This window comes from Camellia sinensis, unplaced genomic scaffold (assembly GCF_055761805.1).
Source record: "Camellia sinensis isolate YWXY unplaced genomic scaffold, ASM5576180v1 Unanchor12, whole genome shotgun sequence".
Lineage (NCBI taxonomy): Eukaryota > Viridiplantae > Streptophyta > Magnoliopsida > Ericales > Theaceae > Camellia > Camellia sinensis.
The window spans coordinates 2644381-2656754 of record NW_028128998.1 but is presented as its reverse complement, the minus strand read 5'-3'; positions in this window follow the sequence as shown (position 1 = coordinate 2656754).

The following is a 12374-nucleotide window of genomic DNA, read 5'->3' as shown; positions in this document are numbered from 1 at the left end:
CCCTCGGGCCTTGCAAACTGATATGTATGTTCCTGTAGAGATACACTCTAAAGCACATAGCAGATAAGTGAGAGCCAAAACACCCCTATGTTGGGGTAGGGTTTCCCTATCCTATTTTGTCAGGAGCTAGGGTTTTACTATGCACGCAGCAGTTTTCAAACAACCGAACATCGGGTAAGCAACCTGTCCTAATTTGGAATAGTCACTATGGATTTCGATATGCACTAGGTCGAATGGTTGAAAAGGGCGCCCCAGTAAACCGGGGTTTGTGTTCCCATACTGTCAGAGCTCACAACTGGTTAGCCTTATGGCATGCTTTGACAAAGTCAAGCCTCCGGCAAACCATTCAGGAATGGCAAATGACAAACACGGTGTCGTAGGCGCACCAATGCACATGCAATGCAAAGAGACACATAAATGAAATCAAAACAGGATATCACGAGTTCGAGTCAAGCTCTCTAAAAATCCCCAACAGAGTGGCCAGAAACTGTAGACGCGCCCGTGGGCCTCACTACAGTTCGGACTCAATTGGTGTCACGGTCCTTAATCTGAACCAAAGAGTCCTAATCCGGCAAATCGTTTTGAGAAACAGATTTTTGAAAAGAAGTGCCAAACATGGACTGCTTTTCCAGATACAGAGTCGCCACCTAAATATTTTTTATGGGGGAATTTAGGAAACCCTGACTCGGTGCCAAAGGGCACGTGTCCGTCATCACCAAAGTTGCCTCGGCTCGGGAGCTTGGGTACGATTGGGGAAGGTCAGCTATGAGCACCCCCTCTCGCCCGATCCGAAGATTGGCCTCTACTAACCGTGATATCCGTTTTTGAAAACATTATATGTTCTTATTCCGATTATTAGCTTAGAATTACTATGTTATGTGCACAGCAAACAAGTATAGACCAAATCGCCTAAATTGGAACAAAACATTGCATGTTTGTTTTGAAAATGGTTTGCTACTCGCAAGTAGGCTAAAATACAGGTTTTGCCACCCTCAAGTGGGCTTTAGAAAAGATGGTTTTGCCACTATCTAGTGGGCTTAAAACTCACAGTTTTAATGCATTATCCCAACTTAAGCAATTCGACCTTCATCCACAGGCATTCAAGCAGTTATATCACATAAGCAGCTAGCCTCGTGGTAATCATACAATTTATGGCAATGCTCACACGCATGCGGCATGCTAAAGCATAAATACTTACAATGTACTCCGTGCCAAAACAATAAACTAGTTAGCAAACATGCGTGATCCTAGTTCATGTTAAAGTGGCTAATGCAACACATGCAAAGATGCAATCCAAACAGGCTCGGCTATCCTAAACATGGCATGTGAAATGCTGCAACTAACAAATACTCAACTTGGAATTGAAATACGAGTGCAGTTAGCATGATGTACCGAGCCTGGTGCATGTAAGACAAATGTATGGATGCACGCATGCTAAGCATAAGGTATGCTAATTTAAATATGCCCTAGTCTACCATCATAAGCGGGTAAATAAAAGGGAAGAAAGACGTGGGGTTGGAAGGCATACACACACTCACGCACACTTATTACACAATTGCCCTCACTCGGAGGGTCCGAATAAATATTACAGTCCGAATAAATAATACTAAATTAAATATTACAAAATTTCTAATCTAATTAAAAAATTAAATGCTAAGAGAAGATGGCCGCAACCCCTACCTCAGAATGCGTGAATGATGCATGCTCGGATTTATCTTGCCCTGAAAGCCCGTACCATACCACTGCTGCCTCTGTTTACACTGCCCTGCTTCTCTGAAAACTGCCAAAGTCCTGGGACAGGTTCCTTGAACCCTGTAGGACACCATCGACTGAAGGGAATACCCACCGGCCATGGAACTTACCCATCGGCTTGGGTTTCACATTATCGGCCACCAATCCATGGCCGGTCGGCACTCTACAGTGCCGGTCGACAGAAACTCCCTGCAGAAACTGGTTTTTGACAGCAACAAGGACAGACAGTGTATGGCATGGAATTTCAAACAAATGTATGCGCGGGCACACTCCCTATCATGCAAGGGACTCGAGGGAGCATGACCCTTGACCCTTGGGCCATCAATCATGCATTTTGATGCGTTGATGGCCTAAGGAACCAAGGTTGCAATTTAATGAAAATGTATGCAACGTATAAATGAATACCAAAACCCTATCATGCCAAAGTCAAGGGCCTCGGTGACCGAGAGTTGAGACGCATTACATCACTTATAGTATGAACAATTCTTCCCCCTCGCACTTGGTTTGACATCCCAAACCAAGCAATGCAATGCATGTTATGCAAACATGGCTCGAAAATGCAACATATTACTAAAATGCAAAGCATGCCAAATGTAATGCAACATATCATGGCAAGCATGCAATGTTCCTAACATGCAATGCTAATATGGTACAATGCACGCATGCAATTAGAGGCAACAAGTCAAACATACAACCATGTCCAAGAAGGGACTTAGACTGAAATAGGAGGCCTCAAACACCCCCCAAAACAGTGGCTAAAAGTGCCTCAAGTGATGGACAAAATGCACTACAAACATGCAAGCCAAAAGAGGGGCCAAAGCTAAGGCATAACAAAGGGCATTCTATCACCACTAACCCAAACAAACATGGCATGAACTATACAACCAAAAAAAGAATTTTGGCATGCAAAAAGAGCCCCAAAACCCACACATATGGCATCCCAAATGAAACAAACACCTAGGAATACGCAATGCATGTTTCAAGGCATAAGAGGGTGCAACTTCAAAGCATGAGAGGAGCGATGAATGCAAGTATACAAGCATGGTTTAGGGACTAAAATGACATGCTAAGTGATTCAAAATCACCGAAATAGCCTAACCAATGCATGTTCATGGCCTATACCCTTAAGGCTCTCAAGCCAAAATGCAAAAAGGTGACACCAAACATGGAAAACATGACTGAAACAGTGGCCAACAGATCTTGAACATGGCAAAATGATGCTAATACCATCATAATATTTGGCTAGATCATGCGAGAATCATGGCCTTAATGTATGGCATACCTCTAGGCAACCTTGAGAAGATATAAAGCAAGTATAACATGCATGAAAGAGATCAACAAACCCACATGAGACAGAGGTAAAACATGTTGTATAAACACCAAATAAGCTCTGAAATGAAGCTAAACAAGATTAAACATGCATGCTACCACATTGAGCCAAATATGCAAACAAGAGAGAGACCAAGGGAGAGGGGTGTCCCTCCCCTATGCAAGACTTCAAACCCTCTTCTTTACCACTGAAAATCCACTGGATTTCAGTGGTGAAAAGAACCAAACACTCAAGAAAGTAAAGTCTAACAATGGAAGCACCAAAAGGGCCAAACAAGGCCTGAGCGGGTGAGTTCGACCCCCAATTCCAAAACACCCTTAATCAAAGTTCTTAAGCAGGAAAATATAAGACTTTTTTATGTTATACTCAAAGCTTGAATCAATATGCAAGACAAGTCAAAAGCCAATGCAAGATTGGGGAAACTAAAGTGAAAATCTTACCCTTGAAGAACACTTCAAGAACAGTTGGTCCAGCCACACTCTTCTGAGCAAAATCAGCCCAAAATCTCAAAAAACAACCCTCAATGCCTCTCAATCTCGGAGCAAGGTGTAATGGCGTGTGTATTAGTGCAAAAGTAAGGTCAAAATGCACTTTTAGGCCAAGAAAACACACACAAGGGAGGAGAGAGAGGGAAATATAGAGAGAGAGTGTGTGTGTATAAGATGTATATGTATATAAGCTTTGGTTTTTTTATGTTCAAAACTCTAACCTCAACAATGGAAGAAGAGAGGTGCTTAAATAGGCGAAGGGAAATGATTTAAGCTTCTCAAAGAAGCTAAATGAAAGGGGCAAAGGGGGCAAAGGAGTCAAGGCTTCTTGAGGAAGCTAAGACAGTTGGCCAAGCTTCTTGAGGAAGCTTTGACAAAGGATCAAGCTTCCTCAAGAAGCTTTGACCAAAAGGGGGCAAAAGGGGCAAAACAGCCGCTTCATGCCCGAGGAGGAGTGTTGGTGCATTCCAGCTGGCACAGCTGGCATGCACCAAGTCTGAAGGGTGCAAAAGAGTCACACTGGCCAGCAAAAAAAAGTCACCGGCCAAAACAAAGTGCCGGTCTGCAAAATATAGTGCCGACCGGCCATTGGTTTTAAGAAACCACTGTCGGTGGCACCAATAAACGGCCGGTGATGTGAGGGGACAGCCGGTGGGGTGTGGGAATGGCCAACAAGCTATTCCCTGCCTCTCAAGGCAAAAACACAAGTGTTTGGTGCAAAACCAGACACCGAAAAGTCGAGTCGAGAGATCTTGAGGCGAGGCGCGCAGCCGAGACCTCCGGGAACTCGAGACGAACACAAGCACGGATGATCACCGAGTGTTCCAACAGTGACGTCCAAGTCTTGAGGACGGTCAAAAATGGGGTGTCTACAGCACCCATGTCTATCAATACATTAGCCAAAGAATTACACACAACAAAAATACCTCTCACAACTGAGGATTCTGGCAACGGCTCTGGCATGATAATAGCATACACACGCCCCTGTGGCCCTTGATTGACTTGCTCCCCTCTCGGAGCATAGGCCTATTGTACTGACTGAGCCAAAGTGGCTCCCTGATTAACTCGTGAAGTTTGGACTGATTAAGCCTGCTGGTGGCTCTAAGTCTGCCTCGACCCTGATGCACCAGATACGCCTCCTAACTTTGGGCAAGTCCTCTTCATATGCCCCAGCTGACCACACTGATAACAATTAAACCCTTGACCTTTATTCTGAGACTGAGACTGACTTTGAGATCGGTTAGGTGGTGGTAACATTAACTGCCCTCCTCCCTTCTGTGGGCATGAGAAGGCTTGGTGACCCGGTTGGCCACACTTGAAACACGAGAAGCTACTCGATGCACTTTTCCCAGACCCACACTAGGCAAAGAAAAAGTGGATCTAGACTGCTGTTGTTGGGACTGGAATGGATAGGTGTTCCTGCTCTTCTTGTTATGCCTATAGTCTCCTTGAGACTCTTGGCCCCTAGACCTCGAACTCCGAAGCCTCTCCTCCTCGACTTGTATGGAAATTTCTACGCGTGTCGTCGTCTCCACAAGACGGTCATATTCCTGAATCATATTTCTGACAAGCTTGAACATAATTTTTGTTTTCAATTTCTTTTCAAATTCAATGCAATAGGGCTCTTCCGTTGCCACCAACTCTGGTGCAAATCTGGACAAACTAGAGAAGATCGCCTCAAACTCGGCCAAGGGCATGTCGAGTTGTTTATGGTCTTTAAACTCTTGCCTCAATCTCTCCCTAGTAGTGGGAGGTATGCATTTATCTTGGAAAGTAACCACAAAGGCTTTCCATGTCGGCTCCTCTCTACCCTTGGCATATTTCCACCATTGACCCTCGTCTTCCTTAAGGTAGTAACTCGCTAGAGTTACTCTTAGTTCACTATATTCGATGTGAAGTATCTCAAATGTCGTCACAGTTTGTTCGAGCCACTCATCCGCTTTCTTGAGCTCGGGGCTACCATGGAACTCATCTGGTTTGGTCCGCAAGAACTCTCTAGTAAGGAAACTCGCCCTTGACTCCGCGGTGTTCTCTTAGGCTTGATTCTCCACCCTTAACAAGTTCATAGACTCTCTTAAAGCTGCTGCCATTTCTCAAGCTAGGGCCCCATTGTGGTTTGACCCGCTTGTCCCACTTGCTCGGCCACATTAGTTTGGCCTGCTTGCTCAGCCATATTAGCTTGGCCAAATCCTTCTTCTTGCACCGGAACCCTATGGACCGGTACCTCATGCACACCTCGACGAGCCCTACCACGCCTCCCGCCTCTACCACCACGGACTTGATCCGTTCCTGAAATCCTAATAAAGGACACAAGAGAAATAATTTAGCACATTAACTCATATGTTCTCGTAACTTGACTCACACGTTCGACTACAACAATTCTATATATTTCTCTACCATATACATAATTCAATTTCACTCCACATAAGCACTTAGTCATGTAAACACAGATGGACTATTCTTTTACGACGACATCCATCCCATGAAAAACCAAGAATTCTTAGTAGAACGAGTATTGATCAAGTACCCTTCTAATGAGAAATCAAGGAATTTAACATGCGCAAACAACATCCCAAACGTCCAATCCCATACCCATTTAGTCACATAAGCATGTTATCACATAGTCACAAAATGCATAATACTTCCTAAACATGCTAAATGAACCCATTGTGGTTAAACAATCACTTCCCACGAGTTCTAAGTATTCAAATCCGGTAGCTCTAATACCAAGTTGTAACGCCCCAAATTTCTAGCCCAAGTGATAATACAACAATCATGACACTTTCAAGGAGAAACGAATATAAATCTCCAAACTTACATTACATGATACAATAGTTCTTGATGCAACAATACATTAACCCAATAACAAGTAAATAAAAAAATAAATACCCACAAGGGTTTACTAGTTTCCAGGGCTTGAGCCTAGTTACACAAAATGGTTATTCAAACCCACACACATATAGCCCTTGGCTTACACACAGAGTCATAGCAAAATGAGAGTCTCGTACTCTCAACACACATTTCCTCGCCTTTAGTTAGGCAGCATCACCACATCTTTTCTTGCACAAAAATCCCGTAGGGTGAGCATAAAGTCCAATAGGAAATCTTTAACAAAGTATATACATTTTATACAAGTCTTAAGAGATGAAATGCACATGTCATGCTATGCCCGTTTTTGAAAATAAATCACATTTTTATCTTTTGAAAACCATCATGCTCAATGATGTCATGCAATTTCAATTGTTCAAAACTTAACAATTTATTTCAAGGGCGGTAAGTACAACTCTGGTAATCTCTAGGTAGGTGTCTGCAAGTAGACTATACAAGTACTACCAATTTGTCATTTTTACCAACATTGACTAGAAGGCTCGACACCTATAATCTGTCATTTTTACCAGTATTAACTGGAAAGCTAGACACCTATTCAATTTCATCTACACCACCTGTCAAGACTTACCACCGTATTTACCCCAAAACCAATTCATGGAAACTTGTTTCTCAACATTCTTTTCTCAATGCAAGTTTTCAAATCAACTTTCAAAGTTTAATGTAATCAAATGAATTGATATGTCAATAACACAAGATGAATATAAATAATTTTATTCCAATTCATCATCCAAGGAATAACACAATTCCCTCTTCTCAAGTATCCTCAACAATTAGTCATTTCAAGACTATTTTAACGTTTTGAACAATAATTTCCAAAATGAACAACAATTCTCATATTCCTTGAAATTCATCATTTATGCGCTGTTTTCGTGCAGGTTTTAACGATCACAAACGACTCCAAGATAGAACCCAAAACTTTACAGGATCTGACACAATGCACAGTTGCACTAGAAGAATTTGCCAAAAATGTATCAATTTCCAGAAATATGGAATACAAAAATACAGTAAAGAGGAGAGAGAGAGAGAGAGAGAGAACAGAGAATGTTGTATATTTTTCCCAATGTTAGAGTCCTATATAAAAAGGCTCTATGGTGTCTGTTAGGAACAAACACACCTATTGCTTTTGAAACCAAACACATATTTAAAATTCAAATAAATAAGACTATTAAAATAAATAAATAAATAAATAAATAAATAAATAAATAAATAAATAAATAAATAAATAAATAAATAAATAAATAAAGTTTTGAAGCTTTTAAGAAATCTCCAACAAAATTGCATTAAGCGAAATTCTGGGACAAGAAATTTAAAATTGTGATAGAGAAGTAACCTCCAAGTTCAATAAATTAATCAAGACACATAAATTAAAGAAATTTAATTGCAGAATGTTGAGATTTTTTTTTTTTTTAAAAAAAAAAAAAGGCAGCAATACTAGATAAACTTTCAAATAATTTGGAAGGAACAAAACTTCAACAAGGCTGTTGCATTGTTTTCCAAGTGGTAGGTCTATGGTTAGCAAGCTTAACTTCTTTCAGATATGTTTTGGACTGCTCTTGGAATAATAGAATTTTATCCAAAGGTTGCAACCAGTGCTCTTGTTAATCCAAGTTATACACTTCGCTGCCCAATCTTATCTCAAATAGTTGGTGCTCTTTTCTTCTTTGGAAAAGAAGACTTGACTTGATGTTGCTCCTTAATCACCCCTACCATTGGTACAAATCTTTTCAGTGTGCTAAACACCCCTATTTCTCACCCACCACCCTCACCAAAACCCACATTGACCACACCCCCAACCCAAACTCGGTACTGCTTACAAAACCCATAGGTCCTAAGCGTCATATCTGGCTTCCCCAATCATAAACTCAACTTCAAAAGTTACCAAGCTTTTTTTATTTCCCTCAACAAAGTATTCCCTCATTGAGAAAAACCACCACTTTGTATGTATATTGAGTGGGTAATTTGTATGAACAAATTGGGCCGCGTTAATTAAGCCGCGCTAATTGGGCTGAACTAGTTGGGCCAAGCACTGGGCCAAGGTAAGAGCTTGGGTAGCTCGATTGGGGATTGAATGGAATTGGAGCTAGCTAATTATGTGCAGGTCATATACAGAAGTCCGAGGGGGCTTTGGTGGGGAATGCCCAGCTCAATTTAGTTCGGCAGGTTGTCATTTGGCTGAGTGTACAAATCGGCTTGAGAAAGGGAGCAAACTGAGGTGACCTCAAGGAATGAAGCTGAGCTAGCTGTAGCTCAGCAAAGCACTACTCTTTGGTCAGGATTAGCACAGCTCGACTAGAAGTAGAACAAAGTAGGGTAGCTCGGTTGAGCACAGTAATAGCCGAGCAAAGAGTTTTGCCATCTCGCTTGGCTTGCAGTGAGGAGGGTGTTCCCAGGATAGGCATTATCCTCGAAGAATATAATTCCTAAGAGGACTCTGCAGTGGAGAGTTAGAGTCCTACTGGGATTGTGCCACGCAGAATCTATAAAAGCTCATGATAACACCTATATCCAGGTATTGCAATTCTCACTTGTGAATACACATAGCTTTGTGTCCCTTGTCAACTTGCTGACTTAGGCATCGGAGGGATTTCTGGCACACACTCACCGGCTTGCTTACGATTGTGTTTTCAGGTGATAAAACAACAACGTTTGGACGAGCGCAAACTTGATCAATAGAATTATACGAGAAGAATTATTTTGTGCTCGTACAATTGGCGCCGTCTGTGGGAAGAACACAGAGAACTTACCTCTTGATTGAGTTTTTCCTCCAACTAGTTCCAATGGTGCACAACGAAGACTTGCCTCAATCTACCGTCAACAGGAAAACTCTAGAAGGGAACATGAGGCACAATGATTTGCCTCATGTTCCGCCCATGGTAGACCTGGACCCGCAGCGACGGAACCCTCATCGGGGCGTTCAAGAAAAATGGGGCTGAAGTCCCCGTTGCTCTCAGAGCCCAGATGGACAAAGTCGCAAGATGGATGCCCAAGTCTTAGAGGACTATATGAGGGAACAAGATGAGTTAGTCAGAAGAATGGTGGCAAACATGGAAACTATGAAGCGACAGATAAAGGGCAAAGGTGTTGTAGGGGTTGAGAGCAGCGATGGAAGAATGCATTCTCGCTATACAGGACATCGGGATAGGCAGGCCACGCCTACCCATTCTAGGAGCAGGAGCCTCAGAACAGGCGATACATATTCAAGAACTTCCAGGACTTGTGACTCTAGGTCTGAGAGAGTGAGGACTTAAAGGTCTTACCCAAAGGGAAGCAATTATCGACCCTCGCATACTCACCAAACTACCTCTAGACACAGTGAGTTTCCCTGGTTGGTGGACTTGTGAACCGTTCTAGAAGAAAGGGTGCAAAGGAAAGAAGACGCCCAAGCCTGTGACCCTCATAGGGTCTCAGATTTGTAATGGTTGGCACCTCAGATGTACGAAAGCGTTAAGGTTGGAATGCTAGTATCACGCCTTGCTTATAAACCAGCTGACAAAGCGTTGGCAAGGCTGCAGAGCTCGTCGTTTGTTCTGGCAATTGAGAACGCACCACTGCCCTTAGGCTTTAACCAGCCTAAGTTCACGACCTATGACGAAAAGTCGGATCCCTACATGCACCTAAGCAACTTCCATCAAGTTATGGCCATATATTGATGGAATAAAGCTCTAATGTGCATCCTATTTCCGTCAAGCCTCAGCGAATCGGGCTTGACTTAGTTTGAGAAGTCTGAAGGTGGCATTGCTTCATGGGCGCAACCGACGGAGGTGTTTGTCACCAAGTTCAAGACAAACACCAAGACGCTAGTGGAGATAGACCAGTTGCTCGCCATCGACATGGGCGGAAAAAAAAATGCTGAAGTCCTACAATAACAAATATTGGGAGACCTTCAACCAGATAGGCGACTTCCCCACCAACCTAGCTATCGCACAGTACAAGTGAGGTTTTCCAACGGACTGCAAGTTGAAGGATTCAATGACAATGACGCCGCCCCTCACAATAGAAGCCCTAATGGAAAGAGTGCATCAGCACATCAGGGTAGAAAAAGCGAGGCTCATGCCACGGGTAAGTCCTGCACAACAGCGATGTTAGACAAAAAGCCCCCAGCAAAAGTTAACGTAGTCGAGAGGAAGGATCGACCGTGTAGAAATAATCGCGACGAAGACCGCAAAGCAAGGAGGCTAAGGGTCTGCACCGCCATCACAACGGTGTTCAAGAAACCTATCTACCGAATATTGAATGAGATCCACGATGAACCCTTCGTTCAACGGCCGGTCAAGTTGGGTGAAGCGCAAAGGGGCTATGACGAAAGATATAGGTGCACCTTCCATGACGAAGTTGGGCTCTGAACTGAAGATTGCACGTCTCTGAGGCAACATTTGAAAAAATTGGAGGAAACAAGCCACCTAGATCAGTACATTGAAGGGGGAGCTCAACTTGCTTTTCAAGATGGCAATGTGGCAGATGGGATGCCGGCAAATGGCCTGCCTCAAGGCGTGATAAATCTAATTCATAGAATCATTGAACTTAAGCGAGTCTACGAACTCAGAGGGATGATCAAAAAGGCAGAGCACGTGAGGGAAGTGCTGAGAGTCCAATACCATAAAGAAAGGGAATACCATCACTTTCTCAGATAGGGACTTGGCGAGGTTGCAGAACCCTCTCAACGATGCACTAGTGGTTACTTTGCGCGTCAAAAATTTTGATATTAAAATGATATTGATAAACTAGGGGAGCTCGTGCGAGATAATGCACTATGAGACTTTCAAACAATTGAAATTGGAGGACAAAGATTTGGTACCCGCGACTTCCCCACTGGTCAATTTTAACTTGATGCCAGGATGGCTGGTCGGCAAGATCATTTTTCCGGTCAAAGCTGGCTCAATGACAAAGCAAGTGGAGTTCTGAGTGTTGAAAGTCCCTTCCACTTATAACATCATCTTGGAGAGGGCATGGATGCATGTCATGCGAGCCGTTGCATTGACCTACCATCAGGTAATGTGGTTCCCTAACGAAGCTGGCGTAATTGAAGAGGTCTTGGGAGACCATATTATGTCCAAGTGATGCTTAAAAATCGACAAGAATGACCCAAAGAAGTTATGTTTTCTCGGCTCATCCTTGTCTAGCACCGAGAGAAAGGAGCTGATAGAATTTTTGATCTCCAATATCTAAGTGTTTGCCTAGACGCCATATGATATGCTTGGCATTTACCCAAATTTCATCTACCATTAACTTAATGTCTACCCCACCGCTAGACCAATTATACAACGGACTCGCAGATCGGTGCTATACCATGTAGAGTAGTGGCTGAAGAAGTAGGAAACCTGCTGGAAGTAGGGGCAATTAAAGAGGTTCACTATCCCAAGTGGATCTCCAACACTGTGGTGTTGCCCAAAAAAAATGGTAAATGGTTTGCATGGACTACAAGACAGTCAACAAAGCGTGCCCAAAAGATAGTTTCCCTTTACCAAGGATAGACCAACTAGTGGACCTAATTGCAGGTCACAACCGACTTAGTGTTCTCAATGCGTATCGTGGATACCATCAGATTGCTATATATGAACTAGACCAGGAGTTCACATCCTTCACGACTCCGAGGGGGTTATATTGTTATAAGGTCATGCCCTTTGGCCTGAAGAATGTGAGGGCAACATTCCAGTGAATGGTCACCAAAATGTTTGAACCATTGTCAAGTAAAATAGTGGAAGCCTACATTGATGACATGGTGGTCAAAAGTAAGGATAAAGCAGACCATCTTAACAACCTAGCTGAGATGTTTCAAATCTTGAAGATCTACAAGTTGCGGCTAAACGCCTCTAAGAGTGCGTTTGGGGTGAGGTCAGGCAAGTTTCTTGGCTTTCTAGTGACCAACTGCGATATAGAAGCAGATCCCTCCCAAATTAAGGCTGTTCAAGAGCTCA